The 26,213-nt window shown below is 46.5% G+C and overlaps 1 protein-coding gene across 4 annotated transcripts in view; it reads left to right on the top strand.

Annotated features, from left to right (window-relative positions):
* Window positions 1-26,213, top strand: part of ZBTB7C (zinc finger and BTB domain containing 7C) — a 374,701-nt gene that overhangs the window by 375 nt on the left and 348,113 nt on the right. The gene's annotated exons all lie outside the window — the stretch shown is intronic.

Here is a 26,213-nt window from a genome sequence, read left to right as displayed (position 1 = left end):
GCGGGCAGGAGGCGGGGGGCTGTGGTGGCTATTCAGGGGCTCCGTTCGGCAGCCATGCAACGGGAGGAGGCGGGAGGAGGGAGGGAGGAGGGGAGAGCCAGCGAAGAGCGAGCCAGCGAGCGGGCGCCGCGCCTCCTGGCTGGCACCGCGGCCCGGAGCGAAGTGGCGCGCGGGGCTGGAAGGGAACTTATACGGGCGCGTGCGGCCCCGGGCTCGGCGGCGCCTTTGGGCCCGGGCGGGGCGGGTCTGTCGGCAGCCACAGGTGGTTTCTGCCAAAACTTTTACCGCACTTCTGCCGGGAAGGCGCGGGAACATTTTGGAGAGTGGCGGTTTCTTGAGACTTTGGCACCCGCATTGAGGTCTTATCTTGAAGATTAGGAAAGGGACTGGAAAGTCTGGGACCCGGCATCTCGCGATGCGCCTCAAGGGCGTCGTAGCGGTCCCTGCTCGAGGTGGTGTCTTTGCAGGATCCTGAGACCCATGCTGCTGTCCAGTTGGGAAGTTGCGGGAACTGGGAGCACTCAACGGTTCCTCTGTGCCTCGGGAAAGTTAAGCGAAGGCCGGCCCGGTACCTGTCGCCCGCAAGGGTCAGCACAAAGTCTCTTCCTAGCGACGCGCACGGGAGCCGGGCGCGCCTTCGCTCATGGTGTGCGCATCTCCTGGTCCTTTGAAAGCGAATCGTCTCCGGCCACTGTTGTTGCTTTGTTATTAGGGCTGCTTCTTTGATTTCATTAGGAAGAAGGCCAGGAGGAGCCAAAGAAAAGAGAAGCGGCAACAACTGCCGTTTCCTTTGAATCCAGCCGCGGGGGCTGGTACCCAAGCCGAGGTGTGGAGGGTCCAGGACCGAGGGGAGCCAGGAGTCTGTGGCTTGTGCTGCCTGCCCAGGGAGCCTCGCTGGACCATTCTCCAGGCGAGGGCTGGGGTTTCTGGGGCCTCCGGGACGGAAAGAGCGATGACGGTGGGAAGGGAAGACCCTCACAAGAGGAAGATGTGCCTTGGTCAGCTCTGGGAGAGAGGCTCTGAGAAATCCAGTGGTTTGGCCCTGTTCCTCATTGGCCAGGTTGACAAATCCAGGGCAGCGGAGGTTAGCACCACCCGGGTAGCTCCATCCTGGGCTGAAAGAAATCATTATTCCCAGAATGGGTCTGATATCCGGGTGTTGCAAGTCGGTACAGAACTGCATGGGAGTTGGAAACACTCAGTCCTTCATTCTGGCTGGTTCTGTTCCCACTCCTTATTCCCCCAGCCCCAGCAAGTACTTGAGCAGAAAGCATGTCCTTTGCTTTAAAGGAAGTCACAGAATTTTGGAGCTGAAAGAGACCCCAGAAATATTAAAGAGTGCTCATTTTACAGAGGAGCAGATTCAGGCCCGAGGAAGGAGAGTGACCTGCCACAGTGGTTAGAGGCCCAGGGAGACTAGAAATGACATCAGCCTCCCAGACCGGGGTGGAGAGAGTTCCCTCAACAAGGCCTTGTAGGGCCTGAGATCAGAAATGCCACTCCCACACCCCAAGCCCATCATGGGCTCATTATCTGGTACTTTCTACATCCATGCCTGCCAGCTAATTTCCTGTCCTCTGCCCTTGGCTTAAAAAAATCAGAACTGTCACTGCAGATTTCCAGTCTGACACTATCCCAACTTTTCCTGCTCCCTCCTCACCCCAAATTCCTCAAACTCCTTTTGTAACATAATGTGGCTTGATTAGCCAAGATGAGTTTGCAGCTTGTCTCACTGTGAGGCACCCACTTTCCGTAGGATGCCAGAACTCTGTTTTCCTGGTAATTAGGTTTTACAGATATTTTTGAAAGGGAGCCCAATTCTGGATCAATCACACTTGGGCACAAATGCTGTGCTGTTGTGGATACTAAATGAGAAAGATGAGCAATTATCTGGGGGTGTTGGAATAAATGTTGTTATGGGTATTTGACACAGCTATTAGACATCAATGAGTGGGTTTTCCGTAAATGTTTTTTACGTTGTATTTTATTGAGCAAACAAAGTGTCTTAATTAAAAAGAACTGCGAGTTGGCCATTTAAATGTTAGCCACTTGTTTCTTACCAGTGTGTATGGGCAGGAAGGATCTGAGTGATAAACAGAATGATTGTTAAGAGAACTTTTTTCTCCTGAACCTAAATATTCTAGGGCAATGCTTATTCTTCAGTCTAAAATGTCATGTACGGTCCAGCAGAACCGTATTAAATCAAAATAATTCTGGATGTGGTGTGTGTCAATCTGTATTAGTCAGAAATGACTTATAAGAGAGAACATTTTGTAAGTTTTATGCTTTCAAGGGCACGCAGTATCAAGAATTCAAGGCTAATGCAGTGGCACCGAGCATAATTCTTCTCTCATGAACAGATAAGAATCAATGTCCCCATAGCTGCACTTGAGGCTTCTGGAGAAGAAACCAAGATCTGGTATCTTCATGATAATACGATGTTATAGTTTGACACTGCCTTTTCACTTTCATTGCATGCTAATCTCATAGGTAACTCATAGTTCATAGTTCATCTCTTAACAGATAGGGAAACCAAGGCACAGAGAGGGAAGAATGTTATTGCTGTAACTCCATTCACTGCAGTAACATACTCTGAGCATGCAGCTTGGGGTTTCTGGGCCGACCAGGGTGAAAGAGTCCCCCTAATAATATTGCGACCCCCAGCCCTCTCCAGCACTGCAGTCACAAAGGGGTTTAGAGGTGTGGCAGGGTTACAGTGACAGTTCATGGGCGGCCACTCACTCCCATGGGGGCCTGAAGCGCTGCGTTCTCCACCCCGACTGTGGGTGAGCCATTTCCCTCCCTCTTCCAGAAGGCTGTGGGAACTTGGGCGAGGAGGGACCAGCTGGCTGAGGCTGGGGCGGGGGTGTGGGATCTGTGCCTGTGGAGGGCTGAAGGAGTCCAGGCTATTTATAACCCCTCCTCCCCTCCTGGGAGAAAGAGACTCAAGGGTCTGGAACCAGGCTTGGCGCTGACTTCTCCCCAGGATGGCTGTGCCCACTGGAAGAAAACCTGCCACCCACTGCATGGTGGGGGCTGGAGTGAACCCTGACCCGTGTGGAGGGGCCCCGCGGGGCTTCTGGCAACTTCAGCTGCTCTGGGGGATCTGGGATACAAGCATTCAGCAAACAAAAAGCACCCCTAGAGCCAGTGTGGGTGCTTTTTCTCAGGCACTGACCCCCCCATTTGTACAAAATGAGGCGCACCCCAGGAACCTCACAGGGTAGAGCTTAAGAACCTGCTCAAGTGGGGGTAAGTTGCTTCTCTGAATAATGGCAACGATGATTTTTATGCAGGAGGAGATTCTGAAAGCCACAAATCAGACGTGGCTCTCTCTGACCGTGAGCCGTGGCATCTGTTCGGTGCTGGTTGCGGAGGTCTGAGGCGTGCAGCCAGAGCTCTTTCCCTCCTCCCCACTCCTTCCCCAGACTAGTCCCCTTTGGTCCCCCTCACCTCCCACTCTTCAAGCCAACACTAAAACCCTCCTTTGTCTTCAGATACATAGTACCTGCCATCCCACCGACTACAGCTTCATTCCTGAGACTGGGCGTATTTTCTCCCTGGGTCAGTGGAGGGAGGAATGGGGGTGGGGGGGGGGCGGGCAGAGGAAGCAGGCGGGGCACTGAGCTTGTCTCTCTGTTTAACCCCTTGGAGTGAATTAATCCACCCTTCAGAACCATGTCAGGCGCTCACAGCAGGTTTCACCAGGAGGCCTACCTGGAGAGGTGGGTGCTGGGCAGCTCGTGGCCAACGGTGGTGCCCTGAGAGCCTGGGGCAGCTTTTGGGGGCGGGGCTTGTGTTGCTCATCGTCACACCCTCAGCGCCCACCGCAAGGCCTGGGCACGGAAGATGTTTGCTGAACGCACACCGAGGGCTGGGCATGGGTGGATGGGTGGACGGCAGTCAGGCTTGCTCCTTCGTTGCCATCAGCTGTGTTCCTTGGCGCTGTGAAGGGGGTGTTGGCAGGGCAAGGATCTAGAAGCGGAGTGTGGATGAGAAGAGATGGGGTTCCATGGGCATTTTGAGAGCCCCAAGTCAAGCTGATTGCCTGTCTGGGATGATGGGAATCCTGTCATCAATTCGACTGATAGTGTTGCATTCCTGCTCTGAGGGCTGTCACAGCACAACCCAGCCTCACAAAGCCACAGCGGGACTCTCCTCTAGTGAGGCAGGTGGGCCGCTCCTGTGCTACACTCCTGTGGGCTCTCTGGGGTCTGGCCCCTGCCTGCCTCTTTGACCCTCCTCCACTCCCTGTACTCCAGCCACCTGGCTCCTTTTTGTTCCTTGAACACACGGAGCTCACGTGTTTCTCCTTGTCTGTTCTCCTGTCTGCAAGGCCCTTCCTGCAAATCTTCCCACAGCTGGCTTCACCTTGTCATTAGATCTCAACTGAAACAGCCTGGTAATACGTTCGTCATAGTGTCCCAATCTATCTGGGATAGAAACTTGATTCTCCTGCTGTCTATCGTCTGCCTCCCTGACTAGAATGTAAGCTCCAAGAAGGCAGGGAGCTTGTCTGTTTTGCTCCCCATTGTATCCCCAACCCCAGAACAGTGCCTGGCATGTGGCAGTGGCTGAGGAAATAGTTGGTGAGTGCTATGCTCATTAGTGCTAGGGGGTGTATGAAGATGAATCAGCCAGGGGCCCTGCCCTCGGGATCTTTTTAGCTTAGAGGTGGATATAAAGCTTGTTCATACTCACTCTGATGTGTGGCAGGAAGGGAAGCTGGCATTCGAGAGATACAGCCCAGGAGGGCTATGGTCTAGCAGTGTTAGCCCTGATTCGACAAGGCTGGTTGGCTTAGGTGAAGGGGTCTTCTTTCAGGTGTTTTGTTATGAGTTGGGGACCTCGGGAAGCTGAGCCACTTCCAGCACTGAAGTTCCTCCAGCTTGCTTGGCTGCCACCTCTCTCCCTCTCTCTTCTGTTTATTTACTTCTTTGGTGAGCAAGAGTTCCAAGCATAATGCCATCCTTGGAGAGTTAGGAATGTTGTGTTTTTCCACCAGCTCCATTCATTTGCAGCCTCCTCAGAACAGCTGTGGACAGCTGGCTGCCAGCGTGGATGTGGGGAGAGCTTCTCTTCAGGGCCAAGGGGTACACTCAGCCCTGCAGGAATGGGGAATTTCATTTGTGTTTCACACCCTGCTGATTTCCAAACCCCACTGAAATGGTGCCTGTAAAAACAGATTCATGAGGAAATTAAAAAACTATTAGCATTCAGTTTGCTGCTTATTTTCTGATTATAAAAGCAATAAGGGTCATGATGGAAAATTTTGAAAATATGGAAAGGTGTAAAATTAAAACAGAAAACTGCTTACAACACCCTGATTTTGGAATATTTCCTTCCAGTCTTTTTTCTGTATCCACTAACACACGCACGCGCGTGTGTGTGTGTGTGCGTGTGTGTGTGCATGTGCACACACAGAGACCTACTCGCATATAAATGTATTAAGATTAAATGTTGTTTTCTACAACTTTCAAAACCCATATCATCTTTTAATAGACAGAAGGTTTCTTTTTCTTGGGAGTCTGGAAAATTCCCACTGTGAATCACTGATATTTAGAAGAAAATGTATTTTCCAAGTCTCCTCACTGGTTGAGAATACTTCAGTAAGCTTTACCATCCACAGTTTGAGTTAGGAAATCAGCTCTCCCTCCTGCCCACCCCCAACACTGGATGTGGTTAGAAAGGTACTTCTCACTAAGTACCTGCCTCCGTGACCTTGTTAAGAGCCACTGGTATATGGTGTTGCAAGCTGTCCCTCAATGAGCGTTCTATCACATTTACCAATGCCATCATGCTCTTTAGAAACATATTTTAATGGGTGTGTTGCATTCCTTCACGTAATGTATCATACTTTATTTATCATTACAAAACACAAAACAAAACCCAGTGCCCATTAGCTAATCATTCCTTGACCTACAAATAACAGCAGGAGAATCTTGAGAAATATGAACCAGTATCATTGGATTAGCGTGTTTAGGGCATCACCATTTGGGGAAAACCTTGGTTCCTTCAGAAGCCCAGGGGCTTTGTCACTGTCACTGCTATGCCCATGGTCTAGAAGAACACCCAGCGTGCAGTGGATGCTCACGATATATTTTGCTGAATGAGTGAAATACAGAATACTTCCTGTGGGAGGTGAGACCCTGATTAAGCCCATTGGTGTCAAGGCTTCTTTTGAGTGTGAGTTTGCTGGAGAAGGAGTGCAGGGCCCTGGGGAGGGGTGGGGGAGAGCATCACCTCCTGGGAAGCAGAGTAGGAAAGGGCAGCATGGGAAGCGGCTTTCTGACTTAATAGTTTTGATTGGTTTTTGGAGGAGGTGAAGTTTAGGTGGAGTCTTGATGTAAGGAGCTAGTGGCACTTAATTCCATGAGACAGGAACTAGAGGGCACCCAGGGAGGAGCAACCTCAAGGTCAAGAGAACCCCAAGGTCAAGAGAACCTCAAGCTCAAGAGCGCGGGGACAGGTTTGCCAGCCTAGGATGTGGGGTGTAGCCCAACCAGGGAGTGGCTAGAGACAGAGATTCTTCGAACCAGAAGCTCCTCAGGAGCACAGAACCTACTCCCAGGGGAGGATGGGTCCCCAGGGACCATGGGGTCTCCAACCCTGCCTCAGGCAGGTATTGTCCCCATCCTGCAGATGAGGAAACTGAGACACGTGCAGGGGTGGTGAGGAGCATGGCTCTGGAGCTGATCAGACCTGAACCCTATGTCTTGGCCACTTTCTGGTGGTCACCTTGGGCACATTACTTAACCTCTCTAAGCTTTAGTTTCCTTGTCTAGAAAACAGTGATAACCAACTTCATAGGGTGGTTGAGAAAATGGGATGAGATGATACACACAAAGTACTCTGCACAGCTCCTGACAAAAATGAGGGGTCCCCACATGGAAGCCACAATTATTCATGTGTTTTGTGATTTCTATTTCTAACCTGAAGGCAGAGGAGAGAGAAGACCAAGGATTCGTGTTGAAGAACTTTCAAGACTTTGTTTTCTTCCCCCTCCTCGTCCTCCTCCTCCCCAAGCTACCACTATACTTCAAGGGATAAAAATCCTACGAGACAGATGACTGTTGGGAAGCCAGTGCTCACATGTAGGTAGAATTAATGTCACTTGAGGGGTGACAGGATCCCTCTCCTTCCCTACATCCTACAGAAGGGGAGACACACTCCTTACGGTCATCCTGAGGCTTCAGTGGCTCAGTCTCGATATTGTTGTCAGGGGCACACTGCTCAGGAACACCTGGAGTGGTTGGTCTTTAGAATAGAGAATGGCCACACAGAGTCTGGGACACGGGACAGGTCAGTTTTGCCGACTGCGAGCTGAATGGACAAACGGCTTATGACCTGGGGCAGCACAGCCTAGTGAAGATATAATGTGAGCCGTGCAGGTAATTTAAAATTTTCTAGTAGTCACATTTAAAAAAAGTAAAAAGAGATGGGTAAAATGAATTTTAGTAAGGTCTTTTGTTTAACCCAATATATCCAAAGTATTATCATTTCAACACGTGACACCAGTCACATTTCAAGAGCTCTGTAGTCTGGAGACAGGGCAGGGGGCCTGGGGCACAGGTCAGGAGGGTCAGTCTGGGGGAGGCTGGTGCTACTTGGGGGACTCTGCATGGCCAAGGGAGGGAACATGTCAAAAGCAAGCAATTTAGGGAAGAAGTGAAGGGTTGTGAGACCTGACTTTCATCCTGGCATATGGAGGGCGAATTGTGTATTCCTGGGCGCCATTCCACTATGGGCCTCGGTTTCCTCAACCACAAAAATGAGATTGTATTATCTCAGAGCCATTCCGGCCCTGGTGTTCTCTAATTCCTGCGAGAAAGGCATGGAAAGCACATTTAGCCACTTCCTAAGTTTGAAGTGGGTGGAGATGGGGCTTGGAGAGAAAGTTTGGGCAACAGAGAAACCTGCTGGGCACCACGTTTTAAAGCATCTCATTGGAAAGTTCTGCCTGGACAGTTTAGAGAGACATACACGCCGCCTCTCTAAGCCTCTCCAAGAATGGACAATATCCAGTCACTGCCATTAAGTTACATTTATTTAAAAGTATGTTTTGGGGATGCAGGGGGGCCTCCGTTAACTATTGTTTTTAAAAAGTGACATGTTTTCATTGTCTTTAAATCCTGAAGCTGCCTGTTGTTCCTGGTCATCCCAGATAGCTGTGAATGGCAGCCATAAAAGAGGGGAGGGGCACTGCAGGAAATATTAGAACAAAAAAGGAAATATTTCAGCTCTGTCATAAATGGGCACTTGGCCTGTCCAGAGAGGATGTGGGAAGAGAGAGGAAAAAAGCAGCAGGTGTGTTTGGAGGGAAGGGTGTGTCTGCAAATGTATTTTAAGCTCCTGAAGTCAGAGGCGCTGGTTTCATTGCACTCTGGTGCGTAGGATTTGAGGTTTTTATCTCCCTGCCACAGACTTCTGTTGGGGGGAAGGAAACTCTCTCTCCTTTCTAAGGAGTGTTTCTTCTTTTTAAATTAGGTTGTCAGTAAGTAACTAGCTGTGTCTACCTGGGGATCCCCTGTTCCCACACAGGAAAGGGCCTGTGTGCTCTAAGAGCTGGTCCAAACACTTCCATTCACGGAGGAGGAAACTGAGGGTCAGAGAGGCCCCGCCAATCTCTGAGGTCCCCCAGCAAGGCAGGGAGGAGCCCAGGCCAGTGCCAGCGGCTGCCACGTGTCCTTTCAGCCACACAAGGGTGCCTCCTGGGTTTTTGCTTTCTGCACAGTTAACAGATGACTCAACCAGGCTGCCTTGAATCATTTTTAAATGAGGATTTCTCTTTTATGTTTTCCTCAACTAGATTTTTTATTACTTTTCCACGCATTGTTTGCTTTGAATTTCTAATTTAATTTTTTCGAATAGGTCAATACTTACGTGGTTTAAAATTCAAAAGGTACAAAAGGGTATTCAAAGTAAACTGGCTTTCCCTCACCTCATCTCTTAGTTCCCTTATCCCTAGGCAACCACTGCTACGGGGCTCTTCAGTTTAAAGATACTGAATGCACATACTGGAAAATATGTATATGTGTGTGTATGTATACATACATGTGCATGTGTATTTAAAATTTTTTTTACCCAAATGGAAGCGTACCATACACATTATATTTCACTTTACATTTTCCACTGAACAGTAAGTCTTGACTATAAAGAACTTCTTTGTTCTTTTTTGCTTGTTTGTTTTGACTGCGTAAATTCCATTGTATGGCTATACCTTGGCTTATTTAACCAGGCCCTTATAGATGGATATTTTGGTTTCCAGTCTTTTGCTTATCCAATACTCTTGGTTTTTTTTTTTTTTTTTTTAAAGAAATTCACGTTCTTTTATTTATTTATTTATTTATTTATGACTGTGTTGAGTCTCCGCCCCTGTACGAGGGCCCTCCCCAGCCGCGGCAAGCGGGGACCACTCTTCATCGCGGTGCGCGGGCCCCCCACCATCGCGGCCTCTCCTGTTGCGGAGCACAGGCTCCAGACGCGCAGGCTCAGCAATTGTGGCCCACGGGCCCAGCTGCTCCGCGGCATGCGGGATCCTCCCAGACCAGGGCCCGAACCCGTGTCCCCTGCATCGGCAGGCAGACCCCCAACCACTGCACCACCAGGGAAGCCCAGTACTCTTGGTTTTTACCCAATGTTTTTTTTTTTTTTTTAAAGGGAACGCTATTTATTTATTTATTTATTTATTTTGGCTGTGTTGGGTTTTCGTTTCTGTGCGAGGGCTTTCTCTAGTTGCGGCAAGCGGGGGCCACTCTTCATCGCGGTGCGCGGGCCTCTCACTGTCATGGCCTCTCTTGTTGTGGAGCACAAGCTCCAGACGCGCAGGCTCAGTAGTTGTGGCTCATGGGCCTAGTTGCTGCGCAGCATGTGGGATCTTCCCAGACCAGGGCTCGAACCCATGTCCCCTGCATTGGCAGGCAGATTCTCAACCACTGCGCCACCAGGGAAGCCCTACCCAATGATTTTTTTTTTTTTTTTTTTTTTTTAATGAAAGGAAACCTTGAGTTTTCTGAATACAAACTGATAGCCTTCTAAGCTTGCTGATTTATTGTTCACAAGGTGCTTCAAAGAATAAAATTGCTTAATTGTTTAAGGATTGAGAGCAGAATAAACAATTTTTTGCATTGAACTTCCTGGAAAACAAATCCTATGGTCGACATTATTAAACCAATGTTTCTTGAGTTCCTACTGTGTGCTGTGCCAGGCAATGGGTGCAGGTGGGGAAGCAAAGAAGAAGGAGGCTTGTAGGACAGCACTCCTGTTCTCGGCCTGGAGTCGGGGGCGGGGGTGACTTTGATGGAGGAAGAGAACAGTTAAAGCAGCACTGGGGGCGGCCTAGATGAAGGGGAATAAAAGCCACAGAGGGGATGTTAGGGCCTTTGACTGGGGGTGGGGGGCAGGGTGTCAGGGAGGGGCTCTGGGCTGACTGGCTGTATGTGAGCGGTGAGGTTTCCTGCCCACAGCTCATGGCACCATGTCCTTGGTCCCTCTCTTCTGCCTCTCTTGGTCACCGTCCATCTGCAGAGTCCTCCATAGCGCTGGGTCTGGGGCCTCGGCTCAGCCAGGTAGACTCTGTGTCCTTGCTGTGCTCCTTCTGAGCTTGAGGGGCTTTGAAACCGCTCTTTATCCCAGGAAGACAGAGCTGTCCTCAGTCTGGAGAGCAAGGCTCTCCCTCAGGCCAATCCCTTCTCAGCAAATGGACAGTGATGGCAGAGCAGCCGCATGGACAGAGGGGATTGGGGTCAGTGGAGAGAAATCAGTCCCACTGTGTTGAAGGAGGCACCTTCAGCCCGCTTGAACTGGACTCCCCTGGGCTGTCCCTGTGTGTATGCAGCTCCGTGTTCCTCTCCCGGATTGAGGGCCATCTCCTTTCAGGAACACTGGCCCCAGTCCTTTCAGCCTGCCCTCTTGGAGGCTCAGAAAGCTTTCTAGAAGCAACCCACAGCCTGAGTGTAGGCCTTTATCAGAGGGGTTGAAGGCAACCAACTAGAGTAGCTGAAGAGTTCCAGACTGGCCCTAGAAACTGCCCATCACAAAGAAGTTTTGCTTGTGTGTGGGGGTTGGGGGAGGGAAGCTGGGATCCCACCGAGAACACAAGGTTCATTGGAGCTCCCCCTGTGTCTCCAACCTGGGCTAAGTTCTGCAGAGCATCAGAAGAAGCCCAAGACATGGTCTTGGCCTCAAGATCCGAAAACCTGGCTGGGAAAATGATGATGTATATAAGATATACACAAGCCTAATGCTGAAGAGCTAAATGATGCAGTATATCTTGTAAGAGCTGTAAGACTTTAAGGAAAAGAGAGGTTGTATTCCTAGAGTCGACAGGGTGTGAGACTTCAGACGGACCTCAGAAAGGGAGTGTGGTAGGAGGATGGGTACTGACATCAATTTAGCGACTGCTACATGGCAGGCACTGCCCAGGTGTGATGCGCCCATTCAATCCCACAGCAGCTTTTAGTTAGACGTTATTATTCCCATTTAACAGAGCTCAGATTTCAGAGCCCATATTCTTTCCACTGCACCTAAATTGACACTGAGGTTCCTAGAGATTATTCAGGGAGAGAGGAACAGCTTGTGCAAAGGAATGGAGGGACCAGTGTGCCCTGTGTAACACTCCACCAAGAAGTCGCCTCTTAGAAAAGCTTGTGTAGAAAGTAGGAGGAAGTACATTTGATTAAAGGGGTCAGGCTTGGAGGATTAATTGCAGTAAATCTTTTATTTTTGAATTTTATTTTTTTATACAGCAGGTTCTTATTAGTTATCCATTTTATACATATTAGTGTATATATGTCAATCCCAATCTCCCAATTCATCACATTCCCCCCCCGCCCCATGTCACTTTCCCCCCTTGGTGTCCATATGTTTGTTCTCTACATGTGTGTCTCTATTTCTGCCCTGCAAACCGGTTCATGTATACCATTTTTCTAGGTTCCACATATATGTGTTAATATAAGATATTTGTTTTTCTCTTTCTGACTTACTTCACTCTGTATGACAGTCTCTAGATCCATCCACATCTCTACAAGTGACCCAATTTCGTTCCTTTTTATGGCTGAGTAATATCCATTGTATATATGTACCACATCTTCTTTATCCATTCATCTGTCGATGGACATTTAGGTTGCTTCCATGACCTGGCTATTGTAAACAGTGCTGCAATGAACATTGGGGTGCATGTGTCTTTTTGAATTATGGTTTTCTCTGGTTATATGCCGAGTAGTGGGATTTCTGGGTCATACATGGTAATTCTGTTTTTAGTTTTTTAAGGAACCTCCATACTGTTCGCCATAGTGGCTGTATCAGTTTACATTCCCACCAACAGTGCAAGAGGGTTCCCTTTTCTTCACACCCTCTCTAGCATTTGTTTTTTGTAGATTTTCTGATGAAGCCCATTCTAACTGGTGTGAGGTGATACCTCACTGTAGTTTTGACTTGCATTTTTCTAATAATTAGTGATGTTGAGCATCCTTTCATGTGTTTGTTGGCAATATCTATATCTTCTTTGGAGAAATATCTATTTAGGTCTTCTGCCCATTTTTGGATTGGGTTATTTGTTTTTTGATATTGATTTGATTTGATATTTGATTTGATATTTGATTTGATATTGATATTTATTTCCAGTTTTACATTTAGGTCTCTAATCCATTTTGAGTTTATTTTTGTGTATGGTGTTAGGGAGTGTTCTAATTTCATTCTTTTCCATGTAGCTGTCCAGTTTTCCCAGCACCACTCATTGAAGAGACTGTCTTTTCTCCATTCTATATCCTTGCCTCCTTTGTCATAGATTAGTTGACCATAGGTGTGTGGGTTTATCTCTGGGCTTTCTATCCTGTTCCATTAATCTATATTTCTGTTTTTGTGCCAGTACCATATTGTCTTGATTACTGTAGCTTTGTAGTATAGTCTGAAGTCAGGGAGTCTGATTCTTCCAGCTCCATTTTTTTTCCCTCCAGACTGCTTTGGCTATTCGGGGTCTTTTGTGTCTCCATACAAATTTTAAGATTTTTTGTTCTGGTTCTGTAAAAAATGCCATTGGTAATTTGATAGGGATTGCACTGAATCTGTAGATTGCTTTGGGTAGTATAGTCATTTTCACAATGTTGATTCTTCCAATTCAAGAACATGGTATATCTCTCCATCTGTTGGTATCATCTTTAATTTCTTTCATCAGTGTCTTATAGTTTTCTGCATATAGGTCTTTTGTCTCCCTAGGTAGGTTTATTCCTAGGTATTTTATTCTTTTTGTTGCAATGGTAAATGGGAGTGTTTCCTTAATTTCTCTTTCAGATTTTTCATCATTAGTGTATAGGAATGCAAGAGATTTCTGTGCATTAATTTTGTATCCTGCTACTTTACCAAATTCATTGATTAGCTCTAGGAGTTTTCTGGTAGCATCTTTAGGATTCTCTATGTATCGTATCATGTCATCTGCAAACAGTGACAATTTTACTTCTTCTTTTCCAATTTATACTCTTTTTATTTCTTTTTCTTCTCTGATTGCCATGGCTAGGACTTCCAAAACTATGTTGAATAATAGTGGCGAGAGTGGACATCCTTGTCTTGTTCCTGATCTTAGAGGAAATGCTTTCAGTTTTTCACCATTGAGAATGATGTTTGCTGTGGGTTTGTTGTATATGGCCTTGATTATGTTGAGGGAGGTTCCCTCTATGCCCACTTTCCAGAGAGTTTTTATCATAAATGGGTGTTGAATTTTGTCAAAAGCTTTTCTGCATCTATTGAGATGATCATATGGTTTTTCTTCTTCAATTTGTTAATATGGTGTATCACATTGATTGATTTGCATATATTGAAGAATCCTTGCATCCCTAGGATAAATCCCACTTGATCATGGTGTATGATCCTTTTAATGTGTTGTTGGATTCTGTTTGCTAGTATTTTGTTGAGAATTTTTGCATCTATATTCATCAGTGATATTGGTCTGTAATTTTCTTTTTTTGTAGTATCTTTGTATGGTTTTGGTATCAGGGTGATGGTGGCCTCATAGAATGAGTTTGGGAGTGTTCCTTCCTCTAATTGCAGTAAATCTTAACTCCCAGCCTGTTTACCTCTCTGTCCAATTCACTTCTGATTTTCACCTGGTTTAGCTCAGTTCTTGTATGCTTCAGGGGATGCCATAACGTCGATTTTCGCATTAAACGATAGAATTTAGGAAGAGATAACCCACTTGATACCAAGTATTAAAACCATGCATTTCAGTCCAAAACCAAACTGGGGTAATTTTTATCCATTGACCAGTATCTCTTATGACATTTTGGGAAATTGTTTTTGGAGCCACTTAAGGCACTGTTGTAAAAATGCAACTACCAGCACAAAGAAATATCAGGTCATTGGACTCAGGTGTTAAGACATCCCAGAGGTGTGTGTTTATCAATGTTTTCTTTTTTTTTTTTTTTTAATAAATTTATTTATTTATTTATTTATGGCTGTGTTGGATCTTCGTTTCTGTGTGCGGGCTTTCTCCAGTTCCGGCGAGCGGGGGCCACTCTTCATCGCGGTGCGCGGGCCTCTCACTGTCGCGGCCTCTCCCATTGCGGAGCACAGGCTCCAGACGCGCAGGCTCAGTAGTCAAGGCTCACAGGCCTAGCCGCTCTGCGGCATGTGGGATCTTCCCAGACCAGGGCTTGAACCCGTGTCCCCTGCACTGGCAGGCAGATTCTTAACCACTGCGCCACCAGGGAAGCCCTATCAATGCTTTCTAATCCTGTAGATGGATGGTTCTATATTTCAAGTTCTATGAGAGCCACGTGACTTGTTAATGACCTTGTGGCTCACAGTCAAGGAGGAGAATTCCTCATTCATTACACTCTCTCTGTGTGCTGTGGGCCAAGTAGTACGTGTTGTTAAGGGTGGTGAATGGACAGGAGCAGAGGAAAGTATGGGAAGGCTAGTAAATCTGGGTAATGGTTAGGTTGTGAGATGTGCTGGAGAGATTCAAGGATCCCATTCCAAGGCCCAAGTTTGCGTAAGTGTCCTCCAGTAGGTTTCTATCCATCTTTGTAATCTCAGTGTTCCTCCTCCCTGGTACTAACTTACAAATAAATATAAACCACTTGAACGAAAAAAGCCTGCCTGCTGTTTTTCTGACTGCCTTTAGCATTGGGAATTAATGAAGTCTTAGTAGATCTGAACCTCACCTGAAGAGGTTATGGCCATCTTATTAGGCGTCTTACCTTGATTCTTATAGAATGTAGAAAACTCCCCGAGGGTAGGAAAATGTTTCTGTCTCTGGTTTAGCTCTGATGTTAGATGTGCTTGTGCAAGTCATCTCCTAACTCAGATTTCAGCTAGTTTCTAAGAAGCTGGAAATTGTGCGCACAAGCTGGGCAGTACTGATGAGAAAGCAGAGGGCAAGATCCCAGTCATTCTCCTTGCCAGCCATGGGAAAGCTGACGAGTGTGTGCTTGCCTTTGTCTACCTGGAGCCCTGGCATGTTTTCCTAAGGTGCTTTTAGAGGAGAGTGGGACTGTAGGGAAAGGTTGTAAAAGTGAATTATTTGATAAACTAATATTTCTGCTTACTTTTTGGAAAACTAAATCATGCTATGTTTTATCTCCATTGCTTTGCCAGAAATTCCTCATGACAGATTCTGATGCACCAGATTGAGCCATCTCGCTGAGCGGCACCTATTTGCAGAAGTCATTAGAAGCCATTGTTTAACCAGAGGCTTTTCTGTTCCTTCCTTGCAATTTTCAAGACCCTGCATTTGTACAGACCTGACTCAGCAACATTCTATTTTGAGAATTTGTTACCTCTTCTCAGATTCTGGACTGCGCTTCCCTAGTTTTCTGCCCTTTGTTCAGGAACGGCTATCGCATAGCTCTTGAGTCCAGGTCTGAAGTAGTCTTGCCACATCTTTGTACCAGGACTCTGCCCAGCTCCTGGGTACGGGAGTGACTCCTCCTGCCTGCCTCATGGACAAACTAACATTTTCACCATTGTAAATTGTTACATTCCCGGGGAAAGTAGCCATTTGCCACAGTGGTAAAGCATTTCAGTAGAGCATACATGCCCCCATCTCTTTCTCTCTCTCTCTCCCTGCCCCCCTACCTCCCTCTCTCCAACCCTCCTTCCCTCTCCCTTTCTCCTTCCCTTCTTAAATGGGATCCTAGATGGAAAGCACCCAGCATAGTGGCTGTCACAGAGCCCAGAACTCAATAAATATTATTGATTACTACTAATATTATAATTATCATGTTCAAAAGGAAACCATAGCCCCCAGTCCCTTTGTGGTCACGCTTGAGAGTCAGAAAGCTCTCATAGCCTGGTGACCCATTCTGTTGTTTTTTTATACTCCATCCTTCATACACACACAGCATATTAAGAGTCTGTTCATTCTTGGGATGTGTGCGAAATTCCAATTCCTGTCAGGAGAATTTATGTGTGGTTTTAGAGGGGATAATCGACCAGTTAGTACGTGCGCACTGATTTTATACACATACGCGTCGGCGTTTACAGCACACATTATAACATCTTCAGTGTCTGCCAAGAATGTGTATTTCTTAGCCCCGTGCATTTGCATATTATGGGTTCATAATTTCAAATAGCTGTAAAGATCTCTACAGGAAAATGTAGTCACTGTAGTCTGATGTTCTAAATCTCAATGTAGTAGTAGAACCGGGCTAATTTTTGCCCCTGCTAATGTACCAGCCCTGTAATTTTCACACACGCACACACACACACACACACCCCTCTGACTTTACTTCTAAGCAAGGATTTAATAGCTGGGAGCTGAGTTATGCTGCCTATTCCCTAGACTTCATTACCTTTCCAAAATATATCGTACACTTGGCACAATGTACTGTGGTCTTATTACAGATGATTAAAAAGAAAAGATTTGTCAAAATAAATGAACCCACTGTATCTGATCTTCCCCTGGTTTGGGTCCCTCGCTTTCCACCCCTCACCCCACCATGCAGCTTTAGTCATCTGCCGTGCTTCTCGCTTAGCTGTGCTCCCTGACACGGCAGAGAGCTCTTCACAAATTGCCCTTTCAAGCTAATATCACCAGAAAATCCAGCCACCCACACCTCACCCTCTAATCAGTCATTAGAGAACCTGCCATTGGCAGCACTTGATTTGACCAAACAAAATAGAGCAGCGGGAAGAAAGAAACTTAGATGTTTTTAAGGTCTTGCAGGTACCAGACACCTGAATTTTAAAAACAGTCACGTGGAGATTTTCTTTTTGAAGTTCAGAAAAAAAAGGATGCCAAGTTGAAGTCTATTCTATCCCATTTCAGTGTAGGGAGAATTAAATAGATGAGCCATAGGAGTCTTCCAATGTAGTGGTTGCAATGGAAATGCTGCAGAAGTTCACTGTCCCGGGGCTGACCTGGGCCACGGAATCGGCCAGGGCTGGGAAGGGGGTCCAGTGGCTTTCTTCACTGACTGGTCTGCTTTGCTCTTTTGTTGTTCAATCAGAAAGTAAATGCTGCCCTGAATATTGGGAACTGCATGGCCTTTGGAATATCTGGGAGGGTTCCAGCTTCCTTGAGGCAGGGGGACATCATTTTCCAGCTGCTGAAGTGGCAGCTGTCTGTGACTCAGATGCCGAGGTTGCTGACCTCAGGGTGCTAATGATCACCTTGCTGCCTCTTGGGTTGTGCCCCTTGTGGCTTATTTTTACTTAGGAACATTTGCTTTATTCCTGTGTGTGTGTGTGTGTGTGTGTGTGTGTGTACGTGTGTTCATCTTGAAATGTCCTGATTGAAACTTCCTTTAGTTTGCATTCGGAGCTTAATTGCAGAAGAATCAAATGAAAACTTTACATTATAAAAATTCTCTTTTTAAAACATTTTTAACAGCTTTATTGAGGTATAATTTATATGCCATAGAATTCACTTTGTTTTAGGTTTACCATGCAATGATTAATTTTTAATGACATAACATACATATATATATATATATGTATAGATATATATGTATGTCGGAGACTGCGGAAGGGGGAGGAAAAGAAGGAATCTTTTGTCCTCCACTTGCATTCTCTCCCTTCACCTTCCCTGCAGAAGGAGCCACGTGGGCAGGAAGTGTGGAGGGCAGAGGAGGCCCGCAGGGAGGGGAATACACTCTGGGCAGGCGCCTCCTGCTTCTGCTTGGTCCCACCCTGGCAGTTGGGGCTCTTCAGTGCTTGGACAACAACTGTTCCTCCCTGGTCATTAGCAGTTCACAAATGCCAAGGAATTGTCACATCAGATGCATATTCATTAGTACATTTGGCTAAAACCATTTCCTGTTCTCACTCACAGACCGTGTTGCACCGGATTTCGGAGGTCATCCAGGCCAGTTCCCCTGTATACACACAGCCCAGTATTGTCCTTGGGGCTCAAGTAAGTGGTCCAGGGACACTCACTGGTCAGCAGTAGAGCTGGGGCCAGATCCTGGTCTCCAAACTGTCCAGGACAGTGGCATGCCCTTCTCACTGCACTGCCCTGTCGGAATGGCCTAACGTGGGCATGGGAAAGTGGGCAGGAAGGCAATGTGGAAGTTACCAAAGACCCATTTATCTCCTTACAGGCATCTCGTGTCCCAGCTCCCTAGCCCTGCTCCAGAGCTATCTTTTGTTGCTTTAAAGCGTCTCAGTAAGGACTCTGCGCTGTCCCAGTCTGATTTTTCAGCACTTCACATCAGCTAGCAACCCTGAAAGGAGCAGAGGTCAAGTGGAGAACCCTCTCCCTCAGACCTTTATTCCAGAAGCAGCAATCCTTTGATTATACCTGGGAAGTCCAAGCAAGAAATTAGACCAAACAGAGAAACAGCCATAGCTTGTACTTGGACTTCTGTGTAGAAACCACTGTTTTAAATCCTGGTTGCATTTTGTTGGTGTGTGTGTGTGTGTGTGTGTGTGTGTGTGTGTGTGTGTGTGTGTGTGTGTGTGTGTGTGTTTTAAAAGAAAGTTCTGAGAAAATGATGTTTTGGGGGTAAAAAAGAGCATTTCATCTTGAAGAATTCAAAGCTGTGAACAAAAAGTGAGTAAAGAAACCAATTGTATGTAGATGCAAGTAGTTATTAGATAACCAATGTGTGGTGGAAAGGGAAGATCTTATGCTTTGAAAGGCGAACAGTCCTTCCCTCTGATTCAAGGCACCATCACAGGGAATTCGCCCTGCTGGGATGCTTACTTAGAAGGCTTTCTCTTTCAGCTTTTGCCAGCTGGTGTGGAGCCGAAAGCCGACTAGTGGGGCAGAAAGCCAAGCTTTCCCTTGTGCTGAGAGCCAGAGGGGGAGAAGTAGGTAGACAGCAAACCCAAATAGAGGAGCAAAGTCATGACAGTTAAACAGTGGCAGTTACAGCCGGACAGTTCAATGCTTGAGCCTGTAGCAACTAGTTGAGCCAAGAAGACAGGAGTATCCTAGAGCAGCGGTTCTCTAAAGGGGGCCCCTGGACCAGCCACATCAGCATCTCCTGGGAGCTTGTGAGAAATGCAGATTATCAGTCCCCACCCCACTGAGACCAACTGAGTCAGAAATTCTACACATGAGCCCAGTGATCTGTAGTTTAACCAGCTTTGCTGGAGGTTCTGATGAACTCTGCAGTTTGAGAACCACAGCCGTAGAAAGAGTGAGGGTAATGTTAAGCCATGATCGATTGATAGCAGCTGAGGGTCGGAGTACTGATTCTGCATTGTTTGGTGAAGGTCACAATTTGTTGTCATGTCTGGTTAATTTATCAATAATAAAGAGTTTTACTACCCTATAGAATATATAGTTGACTGAATTGCATGTCAAAAGTCCAGTGAATTGGACATTATACTTTGCCTTATAACATGTTAAGCCTAAAATATTTCCAATAAAACTTTATTACAGGTGCTTCAAAAACAACCCCAAAATCCAATGAACTTCACTTAGAAAGAGCATAAAAGAGATCTTGAGAATCAGATCGACTGGCTTTAACTCCTGGTTCTGCCACTTACCGGTGATGGGAAGTAGAATGTTACTTAAGATTTCTGAGCCTCTTTTTTCTTGTTGAGTCAAATCAGGGTGAAAATTACCTACTTTATGGAGTTCTTGAGAGTAAAGGAGGCTGAGAGACACCAGGTAGGCAGAGTCTAGCTCAGGGCCTCTGCCACACAGAGGACTTCATTTCCTGGGCAGGTGCATTTTGAAGGCATTGCCATCACTTGGTGGCAGTCACCCAGATGACCATGGCTTTGCTTCTCAGGAATTGAGCACTAGCATTGGAAGGGATTTGGGTGATACAGTCCACTCACTTCATTTTATAGATGAGGAAATGGAAGCTTGGAGATTTTAAGCCACAAAGCTAGTTATTAGCAGAAAGAAGCCCAGAGCCCCTGTCTGCTGCAGCCCAGCTCAGCGGCGTTCTTGCCCAGGCCATTTATCCTCACACGTTGACCCTGTATCACATGAAGGTGAGTGCGAGGGCCAGAGAAAGGGTCCTTGGTCAACTGCAAGGGCCTCTGGGCTGAGGAGAAGGAGCCTGAGGGCTGCCAGCTCGCAGTTGGGTTGTCCCTCTTGCTTGTCTCCCAATGCCTCGGTTTTCCTGGCGTGGAGAGCACAGTATGGATGCAGAGCCATGGCCGGTGAGGGCCTCCATGCCTTGGAGATGGTGGACTGCAGGTCTCGGTCTATCCCTGGAGAAGTGGAGGCTCAGAAAGGGCAGGTCTCGGGGTGGGCTTGGAACTTACTCTGACTATGAAGCTGTTGGAAGGTTTTAAGCAGGTGGGTGATATGCTGTGATTCTAATTTTTAAACAAGCACCAGCAGTTATTAAAAATTGGCCTCTAAGTATTACTCTTGGACTGGACTGGGCATGATAGTGGGAGGGGCTTTTACTTTGCATTTTATTTATTACTCTGGAGTTTTTTGACCATGTCTTAATTTTATGATATGTGTAGGCATTCAAAAAACTAACTTAAAAAATGAAGCTCTTTTCTAGATCAAGGGAAAATAAATTCTGTGGCAAATATGTAGTGCTTTGGAAAAAATGACTGAAATAAATTGCTTAGCCAAAAGAAAAAAAAGACACTATTTTTTGGTATGATTCCACTTTGACAAGAAAAATGTATTTATGTGTAGAAAAAGTCTGGAATAATGAATATTAAAATATTATTAAGATTAAAAATGTTTTTGTTTTAGCCTATCTGTGTTTTCTAATTTTTCTAGTATGAACATATATTACTTTTGTAGTTAGAAAAAATGATTGATTTTAATGAAAACACCAAAGAGTGATGGTGTCTTCGGTCAACCCAGTGGACTTTCCTTTAGTAAGCATTCCCAGGGCAGCCCTGCCCTTCCTGCAGATGTCCATAGTTTCATGTGACGTCAGTGATGGGGTCTTTAAATACACCAACAATGCTCTTCTGTTGGAAATCGTCTGACTCGAGCTCAGTAAGCGTAGGGTATCTTCCAATGTGGAGAAGGGATTCTAGAGAAACCTACATATAGAGAATTCAGAGAGCTTTCGCTCATTCATTTAGCGGTTCATTCAGAAATGCGTGTTAAGTGCCTTCTGTGCGTCAGGCCCTGTGCTGGGCTCTGCAGATTCAGTAGCGCATGAAGGAGCATGCTTACTTGCTTTCCCCCCAGCTCTCTCTTTTTCTGTATTGATCCAGTGCTTTGTTTTTTATCAGGAGAGAGTCTCCCTGCACATGAATGCAGCTCCGACAGGCCTCTTCAAGCTGGGGTTTTGCCCTGGGTGGTCTGGATGACAGGCTGTGAGGCCACCTGGAGGAATACCTGGTGGGGGGGCAGTCCTGACATCACTACCATTTATTAATGTTTTCTCTCTGCTAAATGCTCACACGTATTTTCAATCTTTACAACAACCCTTTAGATGCAAGAAAACCAAGGGTCAGGGAAGTGAAGGGCCTGGAACTGCCTAATCAGGATTTGAATCCACACCTTTCCATCTGTCTCTTAGTCCCACTGTCTCCACCCTGCTCTTTTATGACCTAATCTATAGAGGTGGTGCAGGCCCCCAGGCGTTCACAAGGTCAACAGGCAGGCCCACCACACACACACACACACACACACACACACGGCACTGAACATCACTCTGTGAATACGTAAATGACAAAATGCAGTTTTGCTACATGCTAAGTTAACCTGCTACTTCTAGCCTTAAGCCTCCACATTAATTCAGACGGCAGGGCAATCATTTAGAAAGTGTGATGATTCAGACAGGGTTGGGCTGCAATGTAACTTGGTCCCAATAAAGACTGGAGGCAGGGGGAGGCCAAATGAATCCTGTAAACAAGATGAGAAGGTACAGCATGTGAACTCTGGGAGAACATCATTTGTAAATACTGATGTGCTCGTCTAACAGTCCTTTTGTCCCTACTGGTTCTAGATCAGTTATACCAATTGCTTCCATGTGAGATGGGCCAAGGTGCCCAAATGTTTCTCTCTTCCAGCTCTGACTTCTACGATATTAGTATTTGTCAGTCTAAATGAAATAAGATATTTAAAAATCAGTTTGCTAAAGCCAGCTTCTCTCAAGGATTTCCCAGTATAGAAGAAAGTAATACAAGCACTGCTGTATTTTACAGACACTTAAAAAAAAACAGTTACTCAGCAACAGTTTATTTGTTTTTTCTGTATCCTGACACACTGCTAGGTGGTGTGGGGAAGTCTGTGTGACAACATAAGACACAAGACCTGATCTTAAGGAACACATTCCCTCAGCAGGGAGAAAACATGAATATCCATTGAAAGAAGATGAAAAAATACAGGACAGCATCAGAAATTGGTGGCAGACTATTTGGTATTGTAGACGGTCAGAGGGACAGCAGGGAGGGTGGGATAATGAGGGCAGCTTTGTGGTTGAGGTGAGTTTTGAAGTGTGGCTGGGAGTTTGATTGGAAGGAGGAAACAGTCTTATAAAACAAACATGCATAACTAATTAGACCAGTATTTATGGTGAAAACCAAGCTTTCTTTCTCTCTTTGTCAGTTGGTACTTGTGATATTACACTATCAGCTGGTTTGCCACTTCTTACAGTTCCCTGCTTGTTTGTATCAAGGATATCGGGGCCCAGGTCCATATCCTCTTCTTGGCCCTCCCCCTTTGGCCCATCTCACTGTTTGTTTCTCTGGCTTGAGGGAGGATAGAGGCAGAGACATGAAGGTCAGAACCATCTGTTTTGCAACCTTCTGAAATTCAGGGAAGAGATTTGCTGGAGGAGGCAGCTGGCCATAAAGTGATGCTACAGTCGACCTGAGAGTTATCTGTGGATTTCAGGTGACCAAGTTTTCTGTAGTCTTCACTACAACTGCCTATTAGAAATAAAAACCCATTCATTTTGAGCATCCATTAAAATGGAGGCTGGCTTGGTGGGTGGATGAAATACATTTCATGCTGGTCTCCTTCTCTCTAGCCTAGCCAATGGGTATTCCCAGAATGCTGTTTGGTACACCTTATCTTTCTACCTGAAGACCTCCAGTGAATCCAGATTTCTGACTTCCAAATCCACTCTTGACTAGGCTCCCAGTCTCATTGTCTCTATGTCTTTGTGTACACTGACCCAGCTACTCTGCTGTCCCTGACATGGCTGGGCGTTTCATGCCACCTCCTAGTTTTGCTCATTAGAGCCCCTCAACCTGGAATGTTCTTCACTTCTCCTCTATTAAAATCCAGCTCATCTTTTAAAATTTACCATACATGCCTCCCACTCCAAGAAGTCTTCCTGGATCATCCCATGGGAACTAATTGCTTCCACAGCACTGTGGGCTGAGAAAGGAGAAAGAGAATGGAGGAGCTGTGTGCTGGGCACCCAGGAGGGTTTGGAAGATTTGGCAAGGAGAGGCTCCAGAGAGGTGTGGGGGATTTGGGGAGGAGAGAAAGGGCACCTTGAGAAATGATTCTGTGGGTTATCACTTGGTGTCCGATGTCATTCTTTGAGCTGAAGCAAGACAAGACTGGAATCTCCATTCATTTACTCTAGGTTGCTGGACTTTGCATCTTTGACTAGAGACTGGGTGAGGTGGGGCCCCTGGATTTATTCAGGTTAGCCAAAACTAACCCAGCACATCTGTATACAAGCTGTATCTCACCATCCTACACTTGAGGTTCTTTTGTGTATTTCCTGCTGTTCTATGACCTGGGTTTTCCAGAAGAGCCCTGATTTGTGGTTTGGAAAATATGATGAGTGTGGGTACACTCAGCCTCTTCAGCTTAGATTGCATTCCCCTCTTTGCCAGGCATCCATGCCCCTCTGTTTGCAGCACTGCACTGGCCAAGGTAAATACTTGTTGAATGGATGGGAGGAATAGGGTTTGAATCCAAGTTCACCTGGTTGTTGGGTTGGTACATTTTCTTCCCCTGTGGACTCTCAGCATTTGCCCTCTGCCCTTCCCTCCATCTCTCCTTTCCACCTTTCAATATCTAGCCTAGAAGATGCTTGCTATTGGTGGTGCTGGGGGCAGAGTTTCTTGATCAAGCACACCAGCCGTGATTGTCCTTGGGGTGAATGGAGAAGCCCTTCCATCAGAGGTCAGCCTGCAATGTGTTCACCAGAGAGCGCAACCTCTGCTTAGGGGGACACTCCTACCTGAATGCATTAGACAGGGGCTGGGATGGCAGGAAAAATGGGTGGAGAGTCAGAAAAAAGTGGGGGTTAAGAGCCCTGTCTTCTAGTTCAAGCATTCTATGGTTCTGTGACTCAACCATAAGGGGTTAAAGAGAATGTACTTGTGGGAGCTGGGGATGGGGGGAGGGGAGGACCTCCTTCTCATGGAATCAGGGCAGCTGAAAGGCCACTCTGAGGGAGCTTTGTAGAGACACATGTGGCTGTGTGTCTGCCGCACTGGCTGCCTGCAGCATAACCGTGTGGGCTGGAGAGGAGCGAGGAGCAAGCAGTGCTGTGCATGTTTGAAACCACAAATCACGACTCTGCAAATATCAAGGGTTTCCTGTGTATTTCTGAACTGCTAGCGGGAAGAGGTTAAAGGGACTTTTTGTATGCTTCAGTTGCTTCTAGATGTACGTTCATCTCTGCCCTTCTACCTTCCACTCCCAATGGTGAGTGCTTTGTGGGCAGGTCTGCCTTTGTGTAGGGAATATTTTACCCCCTTTACAATAAAATAGCACATGCATTTAGAATTGTAATGGGGATGATTTTGTCTGGGGCCTTCCACCCCCTCTGGCTGTACCCCCAAGGTAGGCTCTGTTATTGCTGAGCTGTGCAAATCCAGTCGGCCAGGATAGGAGCTGAAACCCTGACTTTAGCCCCTCATCATGATGTTCAAATCCAGTGACCCCCCCCATCGGTCTCAGAAGAGGTTATCAACTGCTTCCTAACTGCTGCACAGGGCATTGTGAGAACTACTAGGATCTACAAATGTCACAAAGACCTACAAAAATACTTGAGACCTGAAAAGAAAATGTTGATTGCAAGTTGAAAAGAGATCTGCAAACCAAAAAATAGTAAACATGGAATAAAACGTCTACAGAATATACATGAGTTCTGCTGCAACTCACCTCAACTGTGCGGTCATTATAGCAACCCCATTCAGCCAAGGATGTGCATGCATTTGATACGGTGGCTGGGATGAGGTTGTATCCGACACTGTGACTTATCATCCAATACTGCCTTCTGCCACATCTTCCCCAATTCCTTTCCCAGCTTCCTGACCACACCCTCTGGTTTCCAGCAGCTTCTCTTCTGGGGATGTGGTGACAGGATGCAGGGACGGTGCTGCTTTTCCTACTTTGTTAAAGACTCACCCAGAGTGTTTTCAATCCCCCTGTTCCCAGTGTGTGGGAGCTCCAGGGGCAGTCTGGCTGGTTCCAGTGCAAGTGATGTGTCTTTTTTTTTTTTTTTAATAATTAAATTTATTTATTTATTTTTGGCTGCGTTGGGTCTTTGTTGCTGTGCGCGGGCTTTCTCTAGTGCGGCGAGTGGGGGCTACTCTTGGTTGTGGTGCGTGGGCTTCTCATTGCAGTGGCTTCTCTTGTTGCGGAGCACGGGCTCTAGGCACGTGGGCTCATTAGTTGTGGCTCATGGACTCTAGAGCGCAGGCTCAGTAGCTGTGGCACATGGGCTTAGTTGCTCCACGGCATGTGGGGTCTTCCCGGACCAGGGCTCGAACGCGTGTCCCCTGCATTGGCAGGCAGATTCTTAACCACTGTGCCGCCAGGGAAGCCCTCTCCTAAATTATTATACTTATGTCCATATTTCTAAATAACATGCATAAATGGCCACTTCTTGATTTTTCAGTTTTAGGCATTCTCTATT

The sequence above is a fragment of the Eschrichtius robustus genome, chromosome 14, assembly GCF_028021215.1.
Source record: "Eschrichtius robustus isolate mEscRob2 chromosome 14, mEscRob2.pri, whole genome shotgun sequence".
Taxonomy (NCBI): Eukaryota; Metazoa; Chordata; class Mammalia; order Artiodactyla; family Eschrichtiidae; genus Eschrichtius; species Eschrichtius robustus.
Note: the sequence above shows the minus strand (reverse complement) of the source record. Positions and strands in the feature narration are given on the sequence as shown.